Source organism: Kogia breviceps, chromosome 10, assembly GCF_026419965.1.
Source record: "Kogia breviceps isolate mKogBre1 chromosome 10, mKogBre1 haplotype 1, whole genome shotgun sequence".
NCBI lineage: Eukaryota > Metazoa > Chordata > Mammalia > Artiodactyla > Physeteridae > Kogia > Kogia breviceps.
Genome location: NC_081319.1, coordinates 86415035 through 86426916, shown reverse-complemented (window position 1 = coordinate 86426916; position 11882 = coordinate 86415035). Strand labels below are relative to the sequence as shown.

Sequence of the window (11882 nt, the reverse complement as noted above, 5' to 3'; positions counted from 1 at the left end):
TTATTTCTATCCTCATTCCGGAACCAGCGACTTCGGAGGTCTCATTTAGTTAAATAGGCATACTTGAGACCCGCTCTCGCGGGGGGGCCAGTGGCGCAATGGATAACGCGTCTGACTACGGATCAGAAGAGTCTAGGTTCGACTCCTGGCTGGCTCGGAACCCTTTTGGCACCCAATCGCCTTGCAGTTGACACGCCGACCAATTCTTCAAACTTTCTCGGATCACAATGAGGTGCTGCGAAAAGCTCCCTCACCTTCCTTCTTGTTGCCCCACGGGGCAATCAATCCGCCTCTTGTGCAACTCGGAAGGACCCTTCAAAGGCGATCACAGGAACGTTCACAATCTCACGTTTTCTGGTTTCAATCTCATACCGCAAATAGGGAGAAAGGTTCAACCTCACACGGCAAGTATGGAGAAAGGATCACACAGAGACACCTATACACAGATTCAAGTCAAAGAGGCTTTAAGAAAAAAGAAGAGGAGGACGAAGAACAAGAAGAAAGAAAGAAACATTGTGGATCTACGAGTGTCTTCACCAATATTAGCCTCACTGGGTTACCCCTCGACCCCTTCCGAATAGAAAGACAAGAGACTTTGACTGAGGCAATGGTAAATCCAGAAAGGCCGGGCTTGTGCAGACCGGATATCGGAGCTGGTCCTGACCACCACGCACTCAAGATTCCAGGCCGCAGCTTGCTTCCGAGCACCGCGACTTCCGCAAGAGCGCTGGTTCCACAGTTCCAAAATGAGGGGGCGTAACGTGAGTGACGTGCTGGGGTTTTTTTGTTGTTGTTTTTTCCCCTTTCTTTAAGTAATCTGTGCCTTGCAAGTCTCAATTAGAGACGTGTAACCACCGTGGGTGGTGAGGAGTAAAAGCACCACCCGTGGCCCGTACGGGGATCGAACCCGCGACCTTGGCGTTATTAGCACCACGCTCTAACCAACTGAGCTAACCGGCCGCGACACGACGGTCACCTTTTCGTTGAAACTTTTAACCACCATTACCCGCAGTACCTCTTCGGGCAAAGACAAACGTTTACTTTTCACGGTCCTCGGATACCTAGCTGCTCCCTGTGTAACCCACCGAAGATCTGCTCTGCCCTCTACACAGAAAGCCAAACTCGGACAGCAGCCCTTTGTCCAAAAGGAAGCCTTGGGTTGCACGGCGCCAAGCAAGGGACTGCGAGACAAGTCTCACGTCCACTCCGCCTTCGTCTTTGACATACGGGTGTTTTTAAAGGGGAAGAACAAAGAAGCTGGCATTGACCACCATTTCGGAATCATTGCTTCAGGAGTCAGGATGTTTCCGGTTTACCATTCTCTGGCCAGGTCGTCCACGGCTCGGGGATCTCTTAGCTCAACTTGCCCTACAGAAACAAACTGACTTTGGACGTTAGTGATGATATCTATAACAGCAATTTTACTACATTAACGATGCTATCAACAACAGCAATTTTAGTCTGACTCTGGTTGATTAGTGCTCAATTGGCACAGAATGGAGGTCAGAGGGGACAAGAAAGGACGGCCTGGCAGACCAGTGGGCATTTTCCCCTCTCCGTCCCTCGGTTTCTGTCGGTCAAACACTGCCCCGGCACAGAATGGGCAGCTACCAGAGTTCAAGGGCACCGAATCCCGGTTACTCTTCTGCGATCATGTTCTGGCACCTAAGAGATGGTGATCACAGAACTTCCTAACCCACAATAGGACAAAATCGAGCAATTTTCAGAAATCTGCTGTACCCGGACGCTGCCTAAAATGTCTGTCCTGCCTTTGGAAAGGAATTCTTCGCTTAAGGGTAGTATTTGCCTGGTGTGACTCATTGACTTTAGTATTATTGGTTTTAATACAGAAGCGCAGTAACCCCGATCATTTCCTGGAAGAGAGAAGCAATTCAACGTGGCCGAACCTGGGCTAGGCAGAAAGTCCCTTCTCTCTTAGACGCACCGGGGGGGGCGGGGGGGGGGGGAGTTGGGAGCGGGGGTGGGGGGGGGGGCGGGGGGAATAAGCACAAGCAGGGGAAGCTCAGTTTCCATAGTGTAGTGGTTATCACGTTCGCCTCACACGCGAAAGGTCCCCGGTTCGAAACCGGGCGGAAACATCTCACCTCTCCGGAGTCTGCTTTCTTGAAGCATCCTCCTGAACCTCTCAGGAACCTTCCGAGAAATCAGGTAGGTGAGGCGGCTCCCGAACACCGACCAAGTCTCACCCGGAAACCTGGGGGACTCCGCGAGCATCGACAATCGGAGCCGTCTGAACATCCTTCAGGCACCATATTCCATCTTGTATGACAGAGCCTGCACTCACTCCTAGTTCAGGGGCAGACTGCCAGCCATGTACACAACAGCACATACTTCCATGGATTCCCCCGCCCGTTGGCCGCAGCTTCCTCCAGAAACGTCGGCTTCCTCTTTCACGTCCAGGAGTACGACTGAAAACCAGTGTGCCTTCTTTCCGTTTGGTTTTCTTTGAAGAGAAAGCGTCTCATTCTGTTTATTAAGGGTGGAAAGCAACAACAACCACCAAATTCTCCTGAGAGAAGCTACACTTGGAACTTAACCTTTTAAAGGGGTTCAGGGGTGGGGGCGGGGAGGGAGAGAGGGCTCAAGAGGAACGAAAGAAGAGAATAAGGACCCGTTGCGCGGCGGCCGGTTAGCTCAGTTGGTTAGAGCGTGGTGCTAATAACGCCAAGGTCGCGGGTTCGACCCCCGTACTGGCCACTCTCTTCGAGCCCGTCCGCAGGGCCTCTCCCCTGCCGACTCTCTTGGGGTGAGTCTTGCTTCTTAACCTACCCGCAAGCAGAGAGTGCTGTCTACAATCACTCGCTCCAAGTCCACCTCCCTCGCGTACCCTTTATCCACTCCTTACCCAGCTCGGCTCTCGGCCTACTACAACTTCAACATTCTTCCTGGCAGGCAGTGTTCTCTTTCCTCCGGGACCAGTCCGCAGCGGACAGAGAGACGTGCAGGGCCGGAGGACACAAGAGTGGGAGCTCGACCTAACACGAAAAATGGGCGGGGAAAACTGGAAAAGATTACTGGCAACCTTTGGTTACAAGCTTATTCGCTTTTAAATTCTCTTTCCAAAGTACTTGCGCAATCAACGTCCTTTCTCAAATCCTCAAGAGATACAAAATAAAGAGGCGTTCTTCAAAGGTCGTTCTTTCCACGTCTCTGACGACTCTTTCAGAGAAACGGACAGCCGACATTGCCCTGTGAGGAAGGACCACTCCAGGTGGACTGGTTCAGGATACTTCCTCTTCCCTCCATGTCGGCAGCACTTTGAGCAAGAAACACAAAACACAGACTTTTCCTTTCCTTTCCTTTCCTTTCCTTTCCTTTCCTTTCCTTTCCTTTCCTTTCCTTTCCTTTCCTTTCCTTTCCTTTCCTTTCCTTTCCTTTCCTTTCCTTTCCCTTCCTTTCCTTTCTTTTGTTTTCTAAGGACAGGAATCGAATCTGGATGCCTTAGACAGACGTGCATCTCATATCGTTGCTTCTGACTTGAAAGGACAGTTCAGTATCATGGTCACTTCTCTGATCTTTGTGGGAAGTCCTTCCCCAGCCTTGTACAGTTTCCCTACCTGCGTGCGCTGACCAGTGCTAAGCTCCACGTGGAGTGCGTTCTGGAGGTTTCTCTTACGGCTCTCTCCTTTCAGCTACTCTGTCCTGCCAGCTTTAGCTGCCTTGGTCACCTGGACTATCCGCCCTGTCACTTCAACTCAGGGAGTTCACCAGCCTCCTCCTGGGTTCCTGTTCCTTGCACTGGGGCCTGGAAACTCTCTCAAGGCAGTGAGAACTAGGCTGCAATCCTAGATCTCACCTCATTCCAGAAAAATCGCTCATTCCTTTATTTCTGTCAGGGAGTACCATCCTTCTTTGCCTGATGTTTGGTGTCTTGAAAACTGTTTCGTCTATTTTGTCAGGTTTTGCTTCTCTCAAGCAGGAGGGTGTATCTGATCCTTGAGATTCCGTCTTAGCTGGAAACAGGACTTTCTGGCCTTTGGAGGACGAAGGGGGAAAGCTGAGGCCTCTTCGGTGTGTGCTGCGGGTTGCAGGCTCCGGCTGAGCAGAGGGGGGCGGGCTGCTTAGTGCAGCGGCCTGTCTCAGGGCAGTTGGCCTTGCCTTTCTGGGAAACGTGGGGCCTCATGTTGCGTGTGGCAAGCAGTGTGCACAGGTATTGCACTGGGGCTCCAGGCTGCAACTGGGCCAACCTGTCTGGAGGGCTCAGGCTACAGGCCTCAGCGCCGGTCAGATGGTCTCCTCTGGTGTGTGAGTGTGATGTGATGTGTGTGTGTGTGTGTGTGTGTGTGTGTGTGTGTGTTGGGGGCCGGTGAGGGGGGCGGGGTTTGGGCCTGGGCTGTTTGCGGGAGAGGAGAGCTCTTGTGTGAGAGCAGCGCTGAGTCCAGGAGTGCTGAGGGGCCGATGCCGCCAAAACGGGCATTCGGATCTCTGTCCGGCTGGCAGGCTGAAGGTGGGAGTTTTCTGATGAGGGGGTGGGAGCCTTGGAGGGCGTGGGATCCGGGCACTCCTTCCTTACCGCCGCCCCGCTGTCGCCCGCGCGGCATCGGAACACCTACGTGCTCCGTCAGTGCCTCACCGTGGGTGAATTCCGGTCGTCCTCTTGGTGGCCTGGTGATGACTGCCACTTAGCACAGCCTCAGAGGCTGAGATTGGATGAATCAGTGGGACCCGCCCAGCACCTGAGTCCACCGGGACGACCCCGCTCCGTCCTTCCTTCCCTTGCTGCCTCTAGTCCCCTTTCTTCCTCTCTCTCTCCCCCCACACAACCCCCCGTCTCTCCTTTCCATTAGGTTACTACTTCTCTGTGGTACCCTTTTCCCAATACTTTATTGAAGTATATTTTTAAATGAAAAGAGTTTATGTGTAGTTTGAGCTGATAAACTTTACCGATGTATCCTACTCCCATGTGACCACCACCCAGATGGAGACTGAGAACATTCCCATTAGCCCAGAAAATCGCCTTATGCCCCCTTACCAGTCAATATTGCATCCTGCAAGCTAATTGCTGTCTGATTTCTAGCACCAGACAGTTTGCCTGCTCTTGAACTTCAAAGAAGTGGAATCATATGGCATATCCTATTGTGAGGCATTTGGGGGGTCCAGCATGATATTTTTGAGAGTGAGCTGAGTCCTTACACGTGCAATAAGTCACAGAACTTTGTTCCTCTTATTGCTGGGAAGTTTATTCTTTCGATTTTATGAACAAACCAAAATCTATCTGTATATACAAGGACGCATGACAGAGCTCATGATGTTCATAGTGGGAAAAAAGGAGGTGGGCGGGACGGCCTGTCAGCAGAGTGGCGCAGCGGGAGCGTGCTGGGCCCATAACCCAGAGGTCGATGGATCGAAACCATCCTCTGCTAAGCTTCCTTCTTCTAACGCCCAGTTCTTTTCGCCTGGATCGCAGGCACAACATAGCACGAAGAAATGTCGTCAACTTACAGAGGCACCTTCTTCTTCAACTACCTCTAGAATCCATTGCCACCCCCTACCTAATCATTGTAAACCAGTTAGCGTTTTCCTTTCCCCTCCTTTTCCTTTTGCCAGTTGGCGGGGGTGGGGGGGGGGACGGGGGTGGGGAACACAATCCACCCTCCTCACTCATTTCAAAAGAGAGGCGAATCTCTAGCCCTTCTCACTAGAGAACAGTTTGAAAAATTTACCGTTCATTTCCAATGGATCAGTATCATTTCTTCCAGGAAATAAAATACACACTTCACTCCAGTTAGGGCTTTATGTTTTCTTTACACTCGAAAGAAAAACATTTTTTCTTGATTTCTGCCCGATGACTATGCTGCACTTTTACTTGGGCGCCAGTCTCCTACCCTTGGTCGCCTCTTTTTTTCGCTCCTACTCATGATTTATCAAATTTAGATCAAGTTAATGCGAATGTTTTGTGAATCCTTTTTGAAAGCAATACATGTTCCAATTACCATGAAGACACCGTTCGCGTGCACCCTATGGGGAAAACAGAAGCAAAGGAGTTAAATGTGAAATGGCAGGAGAAAATGAAATGACCGTGTTAAAATAAAAATATCTGTGCATCACTATCTAACTGTCAAGCTCACACATGGAAGTATGTGAAACACACACATGGAAGTCTTAGGAAAAAAAATTTTTCCCCTTTTTTGAGGAAAACTTTTTAGTGAAAGTACTCTTTAATGAGTCCTTACATTATGACAAGGAAGTATAAATTCCTCCAAACAGGAAGCACCCTAAATAATGAGAATTTTAAAAATTCAAATGGAAAAATAGAAAGAAGGTGAAGGTGGGGGTAGAGGGACCTGTTCTCTTCCTTCGACTGGTTGCTTTGAAGGTGTTCTTATTTGGATGTCCGCTAAACCAACACTCTTCAACTTATTTTGCCTGCTTACCCTCTAAATTGTTCAGAGGAGGGAATAGCCAGGTTCTGACCAAAACTCTGGGTCCTTTGGCTCTGCAACTTGTGCCACCATGTGATGGAAGGGAGGGTTTATGCCTTCAAGACACCTTTCCTATGGGTCCCCAAGAGGTCGAGGCCACATCACTTCCTTGTGTGAGATGTGATGAGATAAGCAGTAAATCACGCTCTAAGAGTAGAGAGCAATTGCACTCAGCCCGCCAAGCAAGAACACTCGAGTATCTGGGAAGGACATGAAATACCTGACCAAAGAGAGTGGGAGGTGGGAGGAACTGAAGCAGGAATGCTGCACGCGCTGCTTTTGGCGTTTGTACCAGGAACTTTGCCTGCTCTGGAAAAGCGGGCAATTGAACTGAATTATAGACTTCGTCCCTGGTGACGGCGGAGTTTACTCCACGCGACCCCGACATTTCCTAGCGAGGATTCCCTGAGGGCTTTGCTGGGCGCACTGCTCGGCTTTCTCTGCGGTTCCTGGTCTGGCCCAGAGCTCGGACCCTCTTCTGCCTATTCGGAAAGAGCGGTCGTCCTAGCAATTGCTGGGGTCGTTTAGTTTTGGAGAGAGCCCGGGATGGAAGAGGAGAGGAGAAAAGAAATGTGAACAGGAAAACTCAGCTCTAGTGTTTAAGGAAGATGGAAGAAGCGAGAGCACTGTGACCCAGAGCAACTCAGCTACAGCGTTGCTACTCTGGAGATGGCCAGATCCAGTAGGAGACAGTGAAACATGAAAGTTGTGCAATGCACAATTCTCTTGTCAAGATAGATAAAACATTTTGCTAAAATGTATCTTCCTGATCGCGCGCTGACTCCCGATGGATGTGAACGGATTCTACTTTCACATTCCCTTGCAAATCATGCCATTCTATTACTTTTTTTTTCTGTTACTTTTTATACAACATTTTACTGTGGCACATTACTTCAGGGGTAAAATTATTCCCTGTTGACAAGAAAAAAACAAATGGGAATATTGGTGTCTCCAATGTCTCACCTGTAAACAAGACACAGGCCTGCATCTCCTTTGTGTATTTTATACAATTTCACAGAAGAGAAAGTGACAAATTCTTCATCTACTTCCAACTATGAACACTACAGTTTTAACGAAAGGGAACATACATATATACCACAGAAAGTTAGTGCTTTAATATTTTTACACTTATTCAGACTCGTAAAAAAATTATTCTCCTTGACTCTGTCAAATAGAAATCCATCTTTTGTAAAAATAATTTTTATGTAGTTACTAGACCCCTGCTCACTATCACTCCTACATATTGCCACCGTTTGTTAAATTTAGATGAACAGTGGAAATGTATTGAAGATTCTACTTTGAATAATGCACCTTAAATAATCATAAAAGCACCTTTTGTAAGCCACACACTTATTCAAAACTAATGGTCTTTCTGCTAATTTTCACTGAATTCTTCTTATTCCAGCCATCAGAAGTTTTCATCCACAAATGCATGAATTGATGGGAGAAAATATTACCTGCCTTTTCACTAATAGATGTCTTACCAATACAATTCTACTTTACATATATAACAACTGCCTTATCAAAATTAGCTATTAATATCTTTTACTGAATGCTCTTACTAAATGTGAAGGTAATTCAAGTGAGAAAAAAAACACTTAAACACAGATTTATGGTCACTGGAAATTACTGACATTTAGATTCCATTTAATGTAAATAAATACTTTCTATTGCATAGTGGCATGATTGGGTAATTGAGCATAAAAGTACATAGTATTAGGATAAAGTTCTGTGGCAGAAATGGAATGAGAATATGTTTGTGAGAGAAAACATATTCTCGAAATTTTTTCAACTGTAAAACCTCAGTAAGAAGGGCTTTTCAACGGATGAGGAAGGGAGCGGGGGAAGAGGAAGAGAAGGAGGAGCAGAGGGAGACGGGGAGGAGAGCTGTAAGACCAAGCTGAGATCTGAGGAATGTGTAGAGAATGAAGACAGGTGAAGGGAGGGCAGAGGCAGGGACTAGAGTGTTGCTGGTGAAGAATGAGAAGATTATGGAGCTTGGGGAGAATAGAAAAATGTTATCTTGACTGGAAGGCAATGCGAGTACTGAGGAAGGATGACAATTAAGGCTGGAGACAAGAGCAGGTTAAAAGATGATCAAAGTGTGAAAGGCTCCCAGGAGGAAGAGGGAAAGAACGGGTTCTGTGTGAAAATTCTCTTAAAATGACTGCACTTTAAAGAATGGTACTGTACAGAAAGATGAAAAAGTAAGGCTTTGCCAAAAGCAAGACTTTTAAAAGGTATTCAAAAACAACTTACGCTGTAGGACGAGGTGGCCGAGTGGTTAAGGCGATGGACTGCTAATCCGTTGTGCTGTGCATGCATGGGTTCGAATCCCATCCTCGTCGGCCTTTCTTCTTTCCAGTGGTGGGGACTGTGACAGCTACTCTTTTATCTATCTTGACAAGAGAATTGTGCATTGCACAACTTTCATGTTTCACTGTCTCCTACTGGATCTGGCCATCTCCAGAGTAGCAACGCTGTAGCTGAGTTGCTCTGGGTCACAGTGCTCTCGCTTCTTCCATCTTCCTTAAACACTAGAGCTGAGTTTTCCTGTTCACATTTCTTTTCTCCTCTCCTCTTCCATCCCGGGCTCTCTCCAAAACTAAACGACCCCAGCAATTGCTAGGACGACCGCTCTTTCCGAATAGGCAGAAGAGGGTCCGAGCTCTGGGCCAGACCAGGAACCGCAGAGAAAGCCGAGCAGTGCGCCCAGCAAAGCCCTCAGGGAATCCTCGCTAGGAAATGTCGGGGTCGCGTGGAGTAAACTCCGCCGTCACCAGGGACGAAGTCTATAATTCAGTTCAATTGCCCGCTTTTCCAGAGCAGGCAAAGTTCCTGGTACAAATGCCAAAAGCAGCGCGTGCAGCATTCCTGCTTCAGTTCCTCCCACCTCCCACTCTCTTTGGTCAGGTATTTCATGTCCTTCCCAGATACTCGAGTGTTCTTGCTTGGCGGGCTGAGTGCAATTGCTCTCTACTCTTAGAGCGTGATTTACTGCTTATCTCATCACATCTCACACAAGGAAGTGATGTGGCCTCGACCTCTTGGGGACCCATAGGAAAGGTGTCTTGAAGGCATAAATCCTCCCTTCCATCACATGGTGGCACAAGTTGCAGAGCCAAAGGACCCAGAGTTTTGGTCAGAACCTGGCTATTCCCTCCTCTGAACAATTTAGAGGGTAAGCAGGCAAAATAAGTTGAAGAGTGTTGGTTTAGCGGACATCCAAATAAGAACACCTTCAAAGCAACCAGTCGAAGGAAGAGAACAGGTCCCTCTACCCCCACCTTCACCTTCTTTCTATTTTTCCATTTGAATTTTTAAAATTCTCATTATTTAGGGTGCTTCCTGTTTGGAGGAATTTATACTTCCTTGTCATAATGTAAGGACTCATTAAAGAGTACTTTCACTAAAAAGTTTTCCTCAAAAAAGGGGAAAAATTTTTTTTCCTAAGACTTCCATGTGTATGTTTCACATACTTCCATGTGTGAGCTTGACAGTTAGATAGTGATGCACAGATATTTTTATTTTAACACGGTCATTTCATTTTCTCCTGCCATTTCACATTTAACTCCTTTGCTTCTGTTTTCCCCATAGGGTGCACGCGAACGGTGTCTTCATGGTAATTGGAACATGTATTGCTTTCAAAAAGGATTCACAAAACATTCGCATTAACTTGATCTAAATTTGATAAATCATGAGTAGGAGCGAAAAAAAGAGGCGACCAAGGGTAGGAGACTGGCGCCCAAGTAAAAGTGCAGCATAGTCATCGGGCAGAAATCAAGAAAAAATGTTTTTCTTTCGAGTGTAAAGAAAACATAAAGCCCTAACTGGAGTGAAGTGTGTATTTTATTTCCTGGAAGAAATGATACTGATCCATTGGAAATGAACGGTAAATTTTTCAAACTGTTCTCTAGTGAGAAGGGCTAGAGATTCGCCTCTCTTTTGAAATGAGTGAGGAGGGTGGATTGTGTTCCCCACCCCCGTCCCCCCCCCCCACCCCCGCCAACTGGCAAAAGGAAAAGGAGGGGAAAGGAAAACGCTAACTGGTTTACAATGATTAGGTAGGGGGTGGCAATGGATTCTAGAGGTAGTTGAAGAAGAAGGTGCCTCTGTAAGTTGACGACATTTCTTCGTGCTATGTTGTGCCTGCGATCCAGGCGAAAAGAACTGGGCGTTAGAAGAAGGAAGCTTAGCAGAGGATGGTTTCGATCCATCGACCTCTGGGTTATGGGCCCAGCACGCTCCCGCTGCGCCACTCTGCTGACAGGCCGTCCCGCCCACCTCCTTTTTTCCCACTATGAACATCATGAGCTCTGTCATGCGTCCTTGTATATACAGATAGATTTTGGTTTGTTCATAAAATCGAAAGAATAAACTTCCCAGCAATAAGAGGAACAAAGTTCTGTGACTTATTGCACGTGTAAGGACTCAGCTCACTCTCAAAAATATCATGCTGGACCCCCCAAATGCCTCACAATAGGATATGCCATATGATTCCACTTCTTTGAAGTTCAAGAGCAGGCAAACTGTCTGGTGCTAGAAATCAGACAGCAATTAGCTTGCAGGATGCAATATTGACTGGTAAGGGGGCATAAGGCGATTTTCTGGGCTAATGGGAATGTTCTCAGTCTCCATCTGGGTGGTGGTCACATGGGAGTAGGATACATCGGTAAAGTTTATCAGCTCAAACTACACATAAACTCTTTTCATTTAAAAATATACTTCAATAAAGTATTGGGAAAAGGGTACCACAGAGAAGTAGTAACCTAATGGAAAGGAGAGACGGGGGTGTGTGGGGGGAGAGAGAGAGGAAGAAAGGGGACTAGAGGCAGCAAGGGAAGGAAGGACGGAGCGGGGTCGTCCCGGTGGACTCAGGTGCTGGGCGGGTCCCACTGATTCATCCAATCTCAGCCTCTGAGGCTGTGCTAAGTGGCAGTCATCACCAGGCCACCAAGAGGACGACCGGAATTCACCCACGGTGAGGCACTGACGGAGCACGTAGGTGTTCCGATGCCGCGCGGGCGACAGCGGGGCGGCGGTAAGGAAGGAGTGCCCGGATCCCACGCCCTCCAAGGCTCCCACCCCCTCATCAGAAAACTCCCACCTTCAGCCTGCCAGCCGGACAGAGATCCGAATGCCCGTTTTGGCGGCATCGGCCCCTCAGCACTCCTGGACTCAGCGCTGCTCTCACACAAGAGCTCTCCTCTCCCGCAAACAGCCCAGGCCCAAACCCCGCCCCCCTCACCGGCCCCCAACACACACACACACACACACACACACACACACACATCACATCACACTCACACACCAGAGGAGACCATCTGACCGGCGCTGAGGCCTGTAGCCTGAGCCCTCCAGACAGGTTGGCCCAGTTGCAGCCTGGAGCCCCAGTGCAATACCTGTGCACACTGCTTGCCACACGCAACATGAGGCCCC

General features: G+C 48.2%; 7 non-coding genes across 7 annotated transcripts; 5 read left to right on the top strand and 2 right to left on the bottom strand.

The window, feature by feature from the left end:
• Positions 1–84: 84 nt before the first annotated feature.
• TRNAR-ACG (transfer RNA arginine (anticodon ACG)) lies at positions 85–157 on the top strand. The gene has a single exon. It is a non-coding gene; the product is annotated as a tRNA-Arg (tRNA).
• Positions 158–886: 729 nt separating this feature from the next.
• TRNAI-AAU (transfer RNA isoleucine (anticodon AAU)) lies at positions 887–960 on the bottom strand. The gene has a single exon. It is a non-coding gene; the product is annotated as a tRNA-Ile (tRNA).
• A 1066-nt stretch (positions 961–2026) lies between these two features.
• TRNAV-CAC (transfer RNA valine (anticodon CAC)) lies at positions 2027–2099 on the top strand. The gene has a single exon. It is a non-coding gene; the product is annotated as a tRNA-Val (tRNA).
• Positions 2100–2644: 545 nt separating this feature from the next.
• On the top strand, positions 2645–2718 carry TRNAI-AAU (transfer RNA isoleucine (anticodon AAU)). The gene has a single exon. It is a non-coding gene; the product is annotated as a tRNA-Ile (tRNA).
• A 2594-nt stretch (positions 2719–5312) lies between these two features.
• On the top strand, positions 5313–5384 carry TRNAM-CAU (transfer RNA methionine (anticodon CAU)). The gene has a single exon. It is a non-coding gene; the product is annotated as a tRNA-Met (tRNA).
• A 3325-nt stretch (positions 5385–8709) lies between these two features.
• Positions 8710–8791, top strand: TRNAS-GCU (transfer RNA serine (anticodon GCU)). The gene has a single exon. It is a non-coding gene; the product is annotated as a tRNA-Ser (tRNA).
• A 1845-nt stretch (positions 8792–10636) lies between these two features.
• On the bottom strand, positions 10637–10708 carry TRNAM-CAU (transfer RNA methionine (anticodon CAU)). Its single transcript has one exon. It is a non-coding gene; the product is annotated as a tRNA-Met (tRNA).
• Between the last annotated feature and the right edge of the window lie 1174 nt (positions 10709–11882).